Genomic DNA, 14,824 nt, shown 5'->3' on the forward strand with positions numbered 1-14,824 from the left:
ATCATGTATACCTTTCCACAGCAGACCCCGGAAGGAGGGAGTGTTAGTGCTGTGTAGATGTCCCCACGTCCCTGAAAAGATAACCATCACAAGGAGGATTACAAATTCTCCCAGAAGTACTGGTTTAGGTATACTCTCTTGAGAGGGGATGTTAACAACTTCAGGACAACAAACTTCTTCTGTCTGGCAAAAGTCACTTGTATTCTAGTCACTAACTTGTGCTTTTGTGGCTAAGTTGGGACGCTGCAACCACATGTTTAAGAAAAACGAACTATGACCCCGTGACCTTTAAGCTACGTTTACCTTAAACCAAGAATTGGAAACACCACAGAGTGCATATCTCGGAGAATTGAAGGCTGCATCTGTACTTTCCTTTATGGGGACCACACACCAGTGCCACTGAGAATGTGAAATGTGCCTAGTGAGATGAGTTAATTAAATTTTTAATTATGCTTCACTTTAACTTATTCAAGATTTTAATTTAATGGCTACATGTGGCTCATGACTACCATATTGAACTGTGAGGCTCTCAATACGCATTTACTTTTAATTATGACATGAGACAATTAAAATAGATTTTTTAATTCACAAGGTCCACATATGGAATTGTCATTTTTTTAAAATGTGTGGTAGTGCATGGATTTAATCCTAGCACTTGGGAGGCAGAAGCAGGTGGAACTCTGAGTTCGAGGCTCGCTTGGTCTATATAGTGAGATCCAGGACAGCCGAGGCTACACAAAAAAACCATCTCTCAAAAAACCAAAAACCAGTCGGGCAGTGGTGGCGCACGCCTTTAATCCCAGCACTTGGGAGACAGAGGTAAGCAGATCTCTGTGAGTTCGAGGCCAGCCTGGTCTACAGAGTGAGTTCCAGGAAAGGCACAAAGCTACACAGAGAAACCCTGTTTCGAAAAACCAAAAAAAAAAAAAAAAACCTAAAGAATGTTTTCAAAAGTATAAAGGTCACCATGTAGAGAAAAGGGCGGCTACATGTAGTCTCACCATAAAGGGCTCATTTTTCTTTTACGGTCTGCGACTCCATTCCCATCACGCCCATTTCTTTAAAACCTTTTTCAGCCAGAAAAGCATGGTGTCTGAGTGGTACTAAATTGTTACTTTCAAGCTTTATGTATAGTGCTTTCCTCTCAAGATTTTATGAAACTGCTTTAACCCTCCCCACGGGACAGCTTCAGCACACTGTCATGGGACCTAACCTTATTAAATTACCATGTGTGAAAGGCCCATAACTCAAGTAGCAGCAGGTGCAAAACGAAGTCGCAGGCCGAAGAGTGGTAGCCATTTTTAACACTCCCAACAGCTGGCAAGACAACAGGTGCCTGAATTCCTCAGCCTTTAAAAATAACTTTTAAAAAGCCTGTGCTGCATAAGCAAATATTTTCAAGTTTGTTTTTAAACCGTCTTCGAGTTACCTTGCCCACGAAAATACATTATACATCGATTTTTTTTTTTTTGGTCTCAAAATTACATTTGAAATCTAAGCCCATAAGAATGTATTCCTCTTTAGCAATGAAATAAATAACTATTATTTAACTGGAAAATTAAGTTACATTTTTAAAACTTATAGGTAATATTTTTCAAGAAATATCACATAGTAAAGGGACTGTAATATACCTTCCCTAACTTGTCATCTTATGGCAGCCTTTTGTAGCAATGGTAAAATTCTTTTTCAGTGATGACAAATAAAACTTGCAACTTATCAGAATGAAGAAAGAATATCTTCCCTCAACGCCATGATTTTCATAAAATCGTGAATCTACAGATATCCTCAGCAATGTCTATAATCCCCAAAGAATGGAGATTAAACAGTAAATATCAATTTGAAGTCCAGACTAATGACCGAAACACTACAATCACCAAGGCAGGAAAGTTTGGGGGTGGGAGGGTGAATAAGTAATTCAGGCAAAGAATTCAATTTTACAGTTTGGTAAGCAACAAGTAGGTGAGTCCCAGGCTAAGAAAAAGCCATGGCATGGGGAACAGTGATGGGTTACAAGACCTGCTGGCAAGCCTTCCAGAAGCTTCACAAAAGAGAGGTATTCTCAACCAGCATTAGCATTTGGTAGGAAAAAAATCCTACCTAACTTTTCCTCTCCTAACAGTATCCTAACAGACTTTATTTCCTGACAGTGTGACTGACCAGAGACACCACAGCCATGCAAAACAGAAGCAGTGCCCCTCCTAGATCAGGCCAAATGTGGCCCATGCCTTGAACTCCAGCTTTAGAGCACCCCACTCCAGCCTTAATTCTCACTGAAAACCCCCCTCCCTCCGGATCCAAGCTGTATACTCAGGAATACAGCATGCCACTCTATCCTAGGCCACTCAAGGTACGCAGGAGCCCAAATTTCCCTGCCTAATGGTGTCAAGCCTCCTCCAAGGACAAGAGTGGGCATCTTCCTAGGCCCACCCTTCTAGGGGAAGACCTGCAGTGGTGAGTATAGCCATGAGACAAAGAGACTGTTAATGCCTCCTAGCATTGTTTGTTCACCTGAGTCTTATTCACCCAGGCCACTCCTGCCAGTCCAGGACGGTGCTGAAGGAAAGAACTGAAGATGAGCAAGCTCTGTGTTATGTGGCAGATCACCAAGAAGTCAGAAATTCCACCTTGGCTTTCTCGGTAATTATGACACCATATTTTTCAGAAGAAAACAAAAAGGTCTACAGAAGGAAACAAAAATCTATGTCACAGCTTGTTAGTTTGATCCATAAGCAAGCACTTAAATTTATTCTAACTGAATCTCTCTCTGTGCTCTTGTCTGTAAGATTTGAAGGTGGACTTTCTGAATATAAAGCTTAGACTTTTCAGGGACCAGTCTTAACATTGCTCAGAAATAGAGGCCCACTTCATTTAAATAATTAAGAAAATAATTGCTGAGTAATACTCCATTGTGTATATATAGCACATTTTCTTTATCCATTCTTCGGTTGAGGGGCATCTAGGTTGTTTCCAGGTTCTGGCTATAACGAATAAAGCTGCTATGAACATAGTTGAGCAAATATCCTTGTGGTATGATTGAGTATTCCTTAGATATGTGGCCAAGAGTGATATCCTTAGGTCTTGAAGTAGATTGATTCCAAATTTTCTGAGAAGTTCCATACTGATTTCCAAAGTGGCTGTATAAGTTTGTACTCCCACCAACAGTGGAGGAGTGTTTCCCTTGCTCCACATGCTCTCCAACATAAGCTGCCATCAGTGTTTTTGATCTTAGCCATTCTGACAGGTGTAAGATGGTATCTTAGAGTTATTCTGATTTGCATTTCCCTGATGTCTAAGGATATTGAGCAATTCCTTAAATTTCTTTCAGCCATTTGAGATTCTTCTGTTGATAATTTTCTTTTTAGCTCTGTAGCCCATTTTTTTTTTATTGAATTGTTTGGTATTTTGATGGCTAGTTTCTTGAGTTGTTTATGTATTTTGGAGATCAGCTCTCTGTCAGATGTGGGGTTGGTGAAGATCTTTTCCCATTCTGTATGCTGTCTTTTTGCCTTATTTATCATGTTCTTCGCCTTACAGAAGCTTCTCAGCTTCAGGAGGTCCCATTTATTAATTATTGTTCTCAGTGTCTGTGCCACTGGTGTTATGGTTAGGAAGTGATTTCCTGTGTCAATGGGTTCTAAGCTACTTCCTCCTTATTCTTCTATCAGGTTCCGTTAGCTGGATTTATGTTGAAGTCTTTGATCCACTTGGACTTGAGTTTTGTGCATGGCGATAGATATGGATCTATTTGCAATCTTCTACATGTTGACACCCAGTTATGCCAGTACTACTCAGCTGTAAAAAACAATGGCATCATGAAATTTGCAGGCAAGTGGATGGAACTAGAAAATATCATCCTGAGTGAGGTAATTCAAACTCAGAAAGACAAACATGATATGTTCTCACTTATAAGTAGATACTAGATGTAAAGCAAAGTATAACCAGACTACAACCTACAGCTCCAGAGACGCGAGGAAATAAGGAGAACTCTAAGAGGGACACATGGATCACCCTGGGAAGAAGAAATAGATGAGATCCCCATGAGTAAACTGGGGGGGGGGAACAATAGAGGGGAGTGAATGGGGAATGAGAACATGAGGGAGCTGCATGGTCAAGCTGGGGGAGGGACGAAGTAGGAGAGCAGTGAAAGAGATATCTTGATAGAGAAAGACATTATGGGGTAAGGGAGAAACCTGGAGCTAGGAAAATTCGCAGGAACCCACAAGGATGACCTCGGATTAGACTACTTGTAGTAGCAGAGAGGGTGCCTGAACTGGCCTTCCCCTGTAATCAGATTGGTGAACACCCTAACTGTCATCATAGAGCCTTCATCCAGTAACTGATGGAAACAGATACAGAGATCCACAGCTAAGCACCAGGCTGGGCTCTGGTAGTCCAGTCGAAGAGAGGGAAGAGGGATTCTCTGAGCAAGGGGAGGAGGGGTTCAATTCATGAACTTTAGACCAACAGCTGTGGAGCCTGCATGGGACCGGACTAGGCCCTCTGTGTATGAGAAACACTTGTGTAGCTTGGTCTGTTTAAGGGGCCCCTGGCAGTCAGATCAGGATCTATCCCTGGTGCATGAGCTGGCTTTCTGGGGCACATTACCTATGGTCAGATGCCTGCTCACCCTTGATGCTTGGTCCTGCCTCAACTGAATGTACCAGGCTTTGCTGACTCCCCATGAAAGACCTTACCCTTTTGGAGGAGGATATTGGGAGGGATGGGAGGAAGTATGAGAGGGGGATCTGTGGTTGGTATGTAAAATGTAAAAATATTATAAATTTAAAAGTGGATGTTTTCAATTACTGACACTAATATCATGCCACATATGTAAGTTGATAACTACCATTCATGTATCATCCTTCTCTGCATGCTACCAAAAACATTTGAAGACTAAAGGGTGTTCACAAGGGTGTGTAAAAAATTTGGAACTGACATTGTAAATGTAAAATCTAATGTAAACTCTATTGGCTCTTATAAGATCATATGACAGTCAAAATGAAAATCAAAATAAGAAAAAAAAAAGAAAGGAATCACAAATACTATGTTCAGTAATCACACAGCAGCATATCAGTTATATTTTCTTTTTATCCTTGAAAGGACAATAATAAATTTCCTTTCCTCTCCAACCTGTTAAAGAGAAAAATCAATTCATCTCATAAAATTTTTATATAGTACAGAAGTAAGTATATTACAATTAGCAAAGAAGTAGGTAATTGGTAATGTTTGGCAGTGAAATAAAAAAAATAGAGATGTGGGTCTAGGGGAGATAGTTCTATTAGTGAAATGATCCCCAGAACCCACCTAAAAGAAACGGCATGGACACTCAAAATTCTCGCCCTGGAGAGGCTGTCAGACAAGACGAGCCTATCTGGTGAGTCCCAGGCTAGAGACAGACCCTGTCTCAAAAAACTAGTAGACACTGCCTGAAAAACACCATCTGACGCTGACTTCCGGCCTCCACATATGCATGTACATACATGCAACTACACAAACATGCCACACACAACATATTTAATGTGTGTGTTTATAAACACATATATAAAACATTATAGCTAAAAATATATTTGAGGGTTTTTTAACTATAAAAAAAATCCATCAAAATCTCAACCCACGTGCATAAAGTGTACCTCATCATCACCTACTGCTGGTAACTGGTGAAGCTGAGTTTAAACTTCAGTGCAGAGGATGGAGAGTTGACTCTGTGGTTAAGAGCACTCATTCTCTTCCAGAGAACCAGGGTTCCTTTCTTGGAATCCACATGGCAGTTCACAATGACCTGTATCTCTAGTCCCAGGGAATCAACTCTTTCTTCTAGTGTCCAGGCTCAAATGTTCAAGTGTTCTAGGCACCAGGCTCAAATGCGGTGCTCAGACATACATACAGCCAAAACACACATCCACATAAAGTAAACTAATCTAAAATATTTTTAAAGTTAAACTATAATTCAGCCAAAAAATGTCCAAGTGGCAAATCTACACTTCCTTCTGTTGATTTTTTTTTCTGTCTCTTTCTATTAGACGTTTGTCAGAGAAATCAAAGCATTCCCTAACCAGCAGGTGCTTGGGAGCCCGGCTTAGGTCTGAATCCCCTTATGGTTCTTCTAAGCTGTGCAACCATGTGGAGTTCACTTGACCTTTCCAAGTTCATCTTCTATTAAATCGTCTTTAAAGGGATTATTATGTGATACAAAATAAATTCAGAGTGTCAGTTCCTAGGCATGGGGCAAGCTCACGTGTCCTCTTCTTGCTTTCTGTAGTACTGCCCTCTGGACTGGTATGAAGATGCCATGATAGTAGGTTCAGTTTACTTTGTGGAACCTGTGCAAAGACCAAAGTTAGACTATAAAGAGATCTACTTATTCACACTAGAAAAGAAACTACCAGATAGGAACCTGCAACACCCTGGCCAAAGTGATCAAGAACTAGCAACTTTTATTTAGTCCCTATTTTATCCTTCTACAGCATGTACTGTGTTATCTGCCCACTCTCTTTGAAATGCTCAATCTCTTGGCTTCTACATCTGCAACACTACACTTTTCCCTTTTCCTCTAAATCTCCCTCGTGTTTCTTAATCTCTTTGGTGAAACTGCTTTCTCTACTCATCTCTTAAATCTTGTGGCTGCTCAAGAGTCTCTCCTCTGTCCTCTTTTATTGTATACACTCTCCCTTGGTGACCTCAACTCTTATAGTGAATTAAGCTATAATCCATGTATGCCTGCCTCCCAAATCCTTAGCTTTTGCAATTCTCCCTTGTGCTTCAAGATGCCATATGAAGCAGTTTTCCTGCTCTGCCCACCGACATCTCAAAGTCATCTCAAAATCAAATGTTAAAATCAGAGCACACACTTTCTCCACACTGACGTGGAGTGATATATGTAATCATTTTAATCTAACCTCCTTTCTAGCTCTCACAACTTATCAACTACCAACCTATCACTCTAGCATTCTTTTAAAAGTAAGTCTAGCTTGGCAGCAGTGGTGTGCACCTTTAATCCCAGCACTCAGGAGGCAGAGCCAGGCCAGCCTGGTCTACAGAGCAAGATCCAGGACAGGCACCAAAAACAACACAGAGAAACCCTGTCTTGAAAAACCAAAAAAAAAAAAAAAAAAAAAAAACATAGGCAAGTCCAACTTTTTACTTTTCCAATTGTCAACATCTTTGTTGGCACAGCCCTGAGCTCTTAGTTCCTGGTACCGTCTACTGATGGTTTGTTCTTTTCGTCACTCATCGTATCATTCTCCTTCCCAAGATATCTACAGTGTTCATTCAACCAAAGCCCCTTTCTAAACTAAATAGAATGGTGTCACTCTCTAGTTTTGAGCACTTCAAAGGTCCTATTACCTCCAAGAGGAGACCAACACACTCCAAACTGGTTCAAAAACCTCTCTGAGACCCCTGTGCATACCCTCTGTGCCCCCTCTCATCACTCACCCGCCTCTGCCCCTACACTGGGTGAGCCAAATGGAACTCCATAAGGATCCACTTACCCCTGCAGATGCTTCCTTCTGGAAATGTGTACATGGTGCTCTTTACCTTCAAAGAAGCTTCTCCATTTCACGGCTTCTTTATCCAGCTAACTCCATCTCAGTTTTCATGCCACAACTGCGTTCTGAAGTCCTTTCACAGAGACTCTGAGCTGTATTGCTGTTTTCTGGTCTCCCATGGGGTCCGACCTAACCCAGCAAAACATGCATTGTTCTAGATTTCAACTTCTAGAACTTCTTATTATCTATTCCCCTATTGGAGTATGTTAAATAAAAAGATTAAAATGTAACGTTTAATACAATTATGTTTAAATTGAATAATATCCTTGAAGGTGCATATTTTCACTGCTCTTCAGTTTCTTTCATTTCTCACTATTGCAACTTTCAGAAGAATATTCTGCGCTACTACATTCAATTTCTCATGCTCTAATTACTCAGCAAATAGGAAAATTCTTTGATTATTTATTTATTTATTTATTTATTTATTTATTTATTTATTTATTTATTTATTTAGACAGACCATGAAACTGCTTTCTTGCCAGGCATGGTGGTGCACACCTTTAATCCCAGCACTCAGGAAGCAGAAACAGGCAGATCTCTATGAGTTTGAGGCCAGCCTGGTCTACAGAGCAAGTTCCAGGAAACTGGGACTGTTACACAGAGAAACACTGTCTCGAAAAACAAATGAGCAAGCAAACAAAAAAACCCATCCTGCTTTCTTTAAAAAGATGAATGACCAAATCCAGAGTTCAATTCCCAGTTCTCAACCACCTGATACATCTGTCGTTCTGGCCTATCATCGATTCCCCTGGCCTCCAGGGAAGGCATTCTGACTCTGCTCCTCAGTTGCTCCTTTTTTTGCCTGCTGCACTTTTTTGCCTTCCCCCTCTCATGGCCCACAGATTTTTGTCACCTGCCTCTTCACTTCCCCATGTACAGGCTCTCAGTCTCATATATCATAAACTCAGCTTAGCTCTAGCAACACCCTGTTCTGCCTTTAGCCAAACAGATGTTTCTCCCAAATGCTAAACCAGCCATCCTCAACTTACCCAACATGGCTCCTGTACATCACTGTGCAGACCACTTTCCATCCATCCTGAATGAATGAAAGCAGTCATCTTATCTGAACAGAAGCGCTTTCTTTTTGTTCCATTTCTAATCTTGAATCTACCTTGTGGCCCAGACCATGAACTTAAGACTCCTATCCATTGTGTGCCTCTCTGTGGTGAAAATTTATCTGTGTCCCCCAATAAAATGTATCTAAGAATGAGAGGATAAATATTAGCAGAAACAGATGACATGCAATGTTAGCACACGCCCTTAATCCTATCACTTAGCTGGCAGGGTCTCTGTGTGTTCAAAGCCTGATGACCCCACCTGCCAGCATTTCTCTCCATTTTCCCTTTCATGCAGTCTGTCATAATTTGGTCCTCAGATTTCAGAAATAATTAACTCATGTTCAAGTCACAACTCATACCCCCAATATTTCCAGTTTACTTTTCTAAACATCAATATAACTCTTGTCACTCTTTGGGTTTCAATGTTTAGTAATTCTTTTTGCCCAGATCTTCTTCTTCTTCTTCTTCCTCCTCCCCCTCTCCTCCTCCTCCTTCTCTTCCTCCTCCTCTTCCTCATGCTCCTCCTCCTCCTTTTCCTTCTCCTCCTCCTTATGCTCCTCCTCCTCTTCCTCCTCCTCATGCTCCTCCTTCTCCTTCTCTTCCTCTTTCTTCTTTCTGAGACAGGGTTTCTCTCTGTAGAGCTAGCTGGCCTGGAACTCACTCTGTAGACCAGGCTGGCCTAGAACTCACAGAAATCTGCTTGCCTCTGCATCCCAAGTGCTAGGATTAAAGGCATACACCACCACTGCCCAGCTGACCTTAAATTTACAATCCTCCTACTTCAGGTTTCTCAAGGGTAGAGCAGTATACCATCACACCTAGCATTTTTCTTTGAGACAGTGTCTTCTTATGTTACCCAGTCTAGTCTTCTTATGTTACCCAGTCTAAGCTATCACAGAGGGGAAAAAAATCTATCCATATTTATTCTAATAAACAGTGAATCTCAGACATTATTTGGATTTGGATCAATAATTCAGCTTAAAATCAATTAGTTTTAACAAATAAAAGACAATAAAACTTTGCACTACAAAATGCAGGTAGGCATCTGCAAATGTCAAGGTAGTGTTAGTAGCTCTCCCTAGGCAAGACTACAACTACAACTACAACATTTTTGTTCATTTGCAAGTTTTCTTTACTTTTATGTGCCCGTTCTTGACCTCTCTGCAGAGGTGAGGCATATTGATTTTGTACTTTGTAATGAAAAGTAACATACATGTTGCTTTCATTTTCTTTTCTTTTTAAACCTTTATCAAGTTTGGTCTTTGAGGACTTCATACATTCACGCAGTGCATTCTGACCTCTCACCACCACCACCAGAACCCCACATACTCTGCTTTTCTTAGTTTTTAAAACAAATAATGGCAATAGAGCAAAGGTCAAAGGAAGGGGAAAAGAGATTGCAAGGAATTTTAGGTTCTTTAGGAAAATGTTTATCTGATAAAAATTAAACAGGTCATTAATGCGACCTCCAGATACTTACCCAGGTCACTCAGTATTGCTTCTCGGCTCACAATGGCGAGTATGGTAGTCTCCTTGTAGACCTTCATATCTGCTAAGGAGGACTTTGCAAGGAGGATGGGTTTTCATTTCTTTGCGGTTATTCATTCATTTATTTCATTATTTTCTTATAGTAGGGTGTCCCTGGTTTCTGAGCTTCTTTACCTAGTTTTGGAGGCTGTAACATAATGTGTACATTGTCCATAACAATGGTAAAACAAAATGGAAGTCTTTGCTTCCAAGTAAAGCCACTGGATTTTCCTTTTGCCTGGACAGTCAGGAAGCTCATAACAAATTTACTTTTTTTTCTTTTTTTTGCAAACTGTCCCACACTTGTTATATGTTATGGAATATTACTTTAACTATGTAAAGATGTGTTGCATTTGTTTATGTTGCATTTGTTTAATTATATAAAGATGTGTTGCTGTTTCACATTGCCTGCCTAAAATACCTGATTGGTCTAATAAAAAGCCGAACAGCCAATAGCTAGGCAGGAGAAAGATAGACAGGACTTGTGACTGGGGGGGGGAGAAGGGGGAAGCAAGGGGGAGAAAGAGAGGTATACTCCCCCCCAGGGGGGTCTAGCTAGCCAGACAGCTGCAAGCCAGACATACAGAATGAAAGAAAGGTAAAAAGCCAATAGACAAACATGTAGATGAAGAAAAACAGGTTAATTTAAGTTATAAGAGCTGGTGGGGCAAGCATAAGATAAGGCTGAGCATTTAAAACTGATATTAAGTCTCCCTTTCATGATTTGGGAGCTGGTTAGTGGCCTAAAAGAAAGCCCACTACAGTTATATATATTTCTACTCCTCTATATCTTTTTATCGAACTTTCTAGCTTTATTATTAATTGCCTCACTGAAAGTACTTTTATTGTAAGTCACAGCAAACCTGTTTGGTGGTATAAACTGTAATAAGCATACTGACAGGCTTCATAATTTCATCTTTCTAGATATAAACTTTATTTACCACCCATGAAAATCAACTTCCTGGATCAAATATAAAGATGATAAAATGGATCATAAGGTTTCTGGACATCCAGCATTTCCTACCAAATAATATTTCAGTAGGTAATGTATAACCAGATCAGAAACAAGTTTAATATCCCTTGAAATTCACCCGGCCTTAGATGGAGGACTTAGCACATCATTTACCAACTTTGCTAAAATCACAGGCAAAAGGAAGTTGCCTAAACCACAAAAATACTGATTTTTCTTATACTAGTGGGAAAAAATCAAAACTGTGAAGTATCATCATAACATAATAATAATAATATGAAGGTCCCCAACAGGGTAATAATGACAATGTGAACTCTTTTATCAGGGTCTCCTTACTTAGGCTCTTGGCTCTTGCCTGTCCCTTCATCACACTCTTGAGTAACCAGAATTGAAATTAAAACCCCATTCATCCTTTTGTTGATTGCAGCATCCTTTCATTCTCATGAGCTACACTAAGCTTGAATGCCCTGTTTGCCTTGATAAACTTTCCCAGCCTCTTTGTAACGAGATGGAATCTGCAGCTATACATTAATGATCGTTCATTTGTTTTGCAAAGCATGAAGGGAAGTTAATTGAATTTGTTTTTCTCCTTGCATAATGTGTGGTGGTAAAAGAATTGGAGCTAGCAAACTAGAAAGATTTAAATACTAGATTATAGGCAAGACAATTAATTTTGCTTAATTCGGCTTCCTTTTCTTGATAATATAACCCTTTCAACAATGATGGTATTTGATGGCTTTGTGCGTAGGCTGCACAAGCCTGCTTTGAATATATGCAGCTAAGTCATAGTTGATAGCTGGATGACCAATGATAATTTGCTATTCTGTTTGTTTCGAGTTTTGCTTCAGCCGCTGTGTGTGTGTGTGCCTGTGTGTTGGTATGTATGTGTAATTTTGAAAAGAATCATTTAAAAGTCATCATCTTGTGCGTGTGGGTGTCCGGAAAACAATGAGAACAGCCTACCCCTAGCTGGTTTCTAGCGACTCCCCACCACCACCACCACACCAACATGAAAGCCAAACTTGCAGAACCAACAGATGCCTTCACCTGCCCTGTACTCCCTCCGGCCTGCCTGCCCTCTTTTCTCTCTAAAGACTCAGTGGACAGTTGGAGTGGTGTGAGATTAACATGCTTCCAAAAGTAGGGCAAAAGCTCTCTTCTTCCAAGGAAAGAATCCAGTGTTGTTTAATTACTGACACTCATCTCTCTTTACAAGCTCCAATTATACAAAACAAGTGTGTCTGGGATTCTCTTTTAATAGTGTTATTTTAAAACAGTATGACCATTAGATAATTTAGAACTGGAGAGCCTCTCTGACAGGAAGAGTCTTCTAGTGCTACATGTGTTCCAGGAGATGAAAGAAAAGTCACCAAATGAAGGACTTCTGATCCCAGCTTCCATTCTTCCTATCCCTTTAGCCACACTCGGCAGATTTTTATGTAATGGGATAAAGGAATATTGAATACATGTAATAGAGTTATGGGGGAGAGCATTATATATGCTTTAAATAAACACTTTAATATGATTAGACAGTGCAGATTCTAACTCCAAAGTTAGATGTTGCTCACCTCAGGGATATATTTATTTGTGTTTGGTTATTTGTTTATTTTGTGGAATAGTAACAGAGGCATGAGCATTAGTTCATGTGATGGAAATACATCGGAGGAGGAGGGATAAAGAAAGGGGAAAGAGAAAGGAGAGAGAAGATAGGCAATGGGAAATTACAAAGAGAGTCCACCTGCAGGTGGTAATAACCTCTTTGCTGTAAGACATGCCACGTACAGTCTTGTTTTCTGTGTGTAGTCTTTGGAAATTTCTGAATGATTTGCTCATGGTTGGTACAAGTGAGTCCCTTAAGGACAGTGAGAGTCCATTAAGTTCTAAAGTCAGGAAAGCTGGAAACTGACTTATACTATTCCTAAGAGGAGCACACACAGGCCTTAAACTATTTCAGTCCATCCCCATGAGCATCTGGTGCTAATCGTCTCCGCACTGGGTCTGGTTCTTCATTTTGGCAATATTATACTAGTATGCAATGCACTGTGATTAAATTCACTCCCTACATGTGGCTCTGTGGTGCAATGGATAGCAAATTGGACTTCTAAGCTTGGTCTGATCCCTGGCAGTGGGATCAGGATCTATCCTTGGTGCATGAGCTGGCTTTTTGTAGTGCATTCCCTATGGTGGAACACCTTGCATAGCTTGATGCAAGGGGCAGGGGCTTGGACCTGCCTCAACTAAATACATCAGGCTTTGCTAACTCCCCATGGGAGGCCTTACTCCTTTGGAGGAGGAAATGGGGGGTAGATGGGGCAGGGGAGAGGCTGGGGGAGGGGCAGAAGGAATGAGAGGGGGATCTGTGGTTGGTATCTAAAATGAATAAAACATTTCTTAATAAAAAGAAAAAATTCACTCCCCACACCCTCTCTCACCCCTCCCACTCCTGATGAGCCCTTCTTCCTAATTTGGCTCCCTCTCACCCTCACATTTCTCCTTAGTAGGGTACTGTCTTCTGTATGCAACACAGGTTATCATAGTTGTGAACACACAGCAGCTGTGATTGTCTCCATGGGGCTCAGAAAAGTAGTTGTGATTTTTGTTTTTGTTTTTTTATAAACTACTAGCATATTCAATATATTTACTTATCTATTATATATATATGTATATATATATATATATATATATATATATATATATATATATATATATGATGCAGGATCTCACTTATAGCCCAATTGGCCTCAAACTCATGACCTCCCTGCCTTAGCTTCCCTAGTTCTAGGGCTATAGGTGTGTGTCCACAGGTCTGGCTTTGCCTGCTATTAAAAGTTGGCAGACAATGGAAGACTGGGTTAAGAGACTCATGCAAGTTTCTTGAAGGCAGAATGAGAATGAGTATATAGCCTTTGTTAGAGTTGTTTTCGGTACATCCTTCTGCCTCTGTGGCATGGCAACAGCTTCGGTATTGTGACTAGATAGTAATACGCTCTCTAAGTTAAAGATACAAATTCTTGTTAAGTAGAGGCCGTGTCTACAGAAGACATTCACTTTAAGGTTCTAACATATGCTCTTCCCTTTTAACCACACTCTAATTCTCCTGGAGGAATTGCCTTCCTTCTACTGTGTATGTCTTTGTGAAATAATCAATAGTGCTGCCCCTCCCCTCTCTTACTGCATAGGCCAGAGCCACATGAGGTGACATTCCATAGTCCAGCTAGGATGTAAAGGTAGCTCAGTAGTCTGAGTCCTCCAGAGCAAATGAAGGAAATACGTAGTACACTTGTGATGTTCAAATACAAATGTAAAAAAATAGGTATAAATCAGTGTTTTTTAAAAAAAAAAAATACAGGAAAAGTAAGGGCATATAAGAAAACAAAGGAGCCCCTGGCACGTAGGACCTGGTCTAAGACTCACCATGAAGCTAAGATTGTTGACCCTGTTTGTTGCCATAGCACTTTTAAGGCTATGACAGGAGCATCACAAATTCAAGGTCATCCACCACTACCTATTGAGTTTGAAGCCTGTTTCAAAACAAAGCAAGTATCTGTGAAGAATTTCCAAAGAGCTTATAAAGGCCTATAAATCCCTTTTCCAAGAAAAAGCTTACAGACAAGAGTGCAAACCATGTTTACAGCCAAACATATCTTGACCATCTGCGACCCATGTATATTAAGATTTCTTTGACCTTCTTTGAACTGTTTTTATTTCATCACTTGTAAACA

The sequence above is a fragment of the Peromyscus leucopus genome, chromosome 13 (assembly GCF_004664715.2).
Source record: "Peromyscus leucopus breed LL Stock chromosome 13, UCI_PerLeu_2.1, whole genome shotgun sequence".
Classification (NCBI taxonomy): domain Eukaryota; kingdom Metazoa; phylum Chordata; class Mammalia; order Rodentia; family Cricetidae; genus Peromyscus; species Peromyscus leucopus.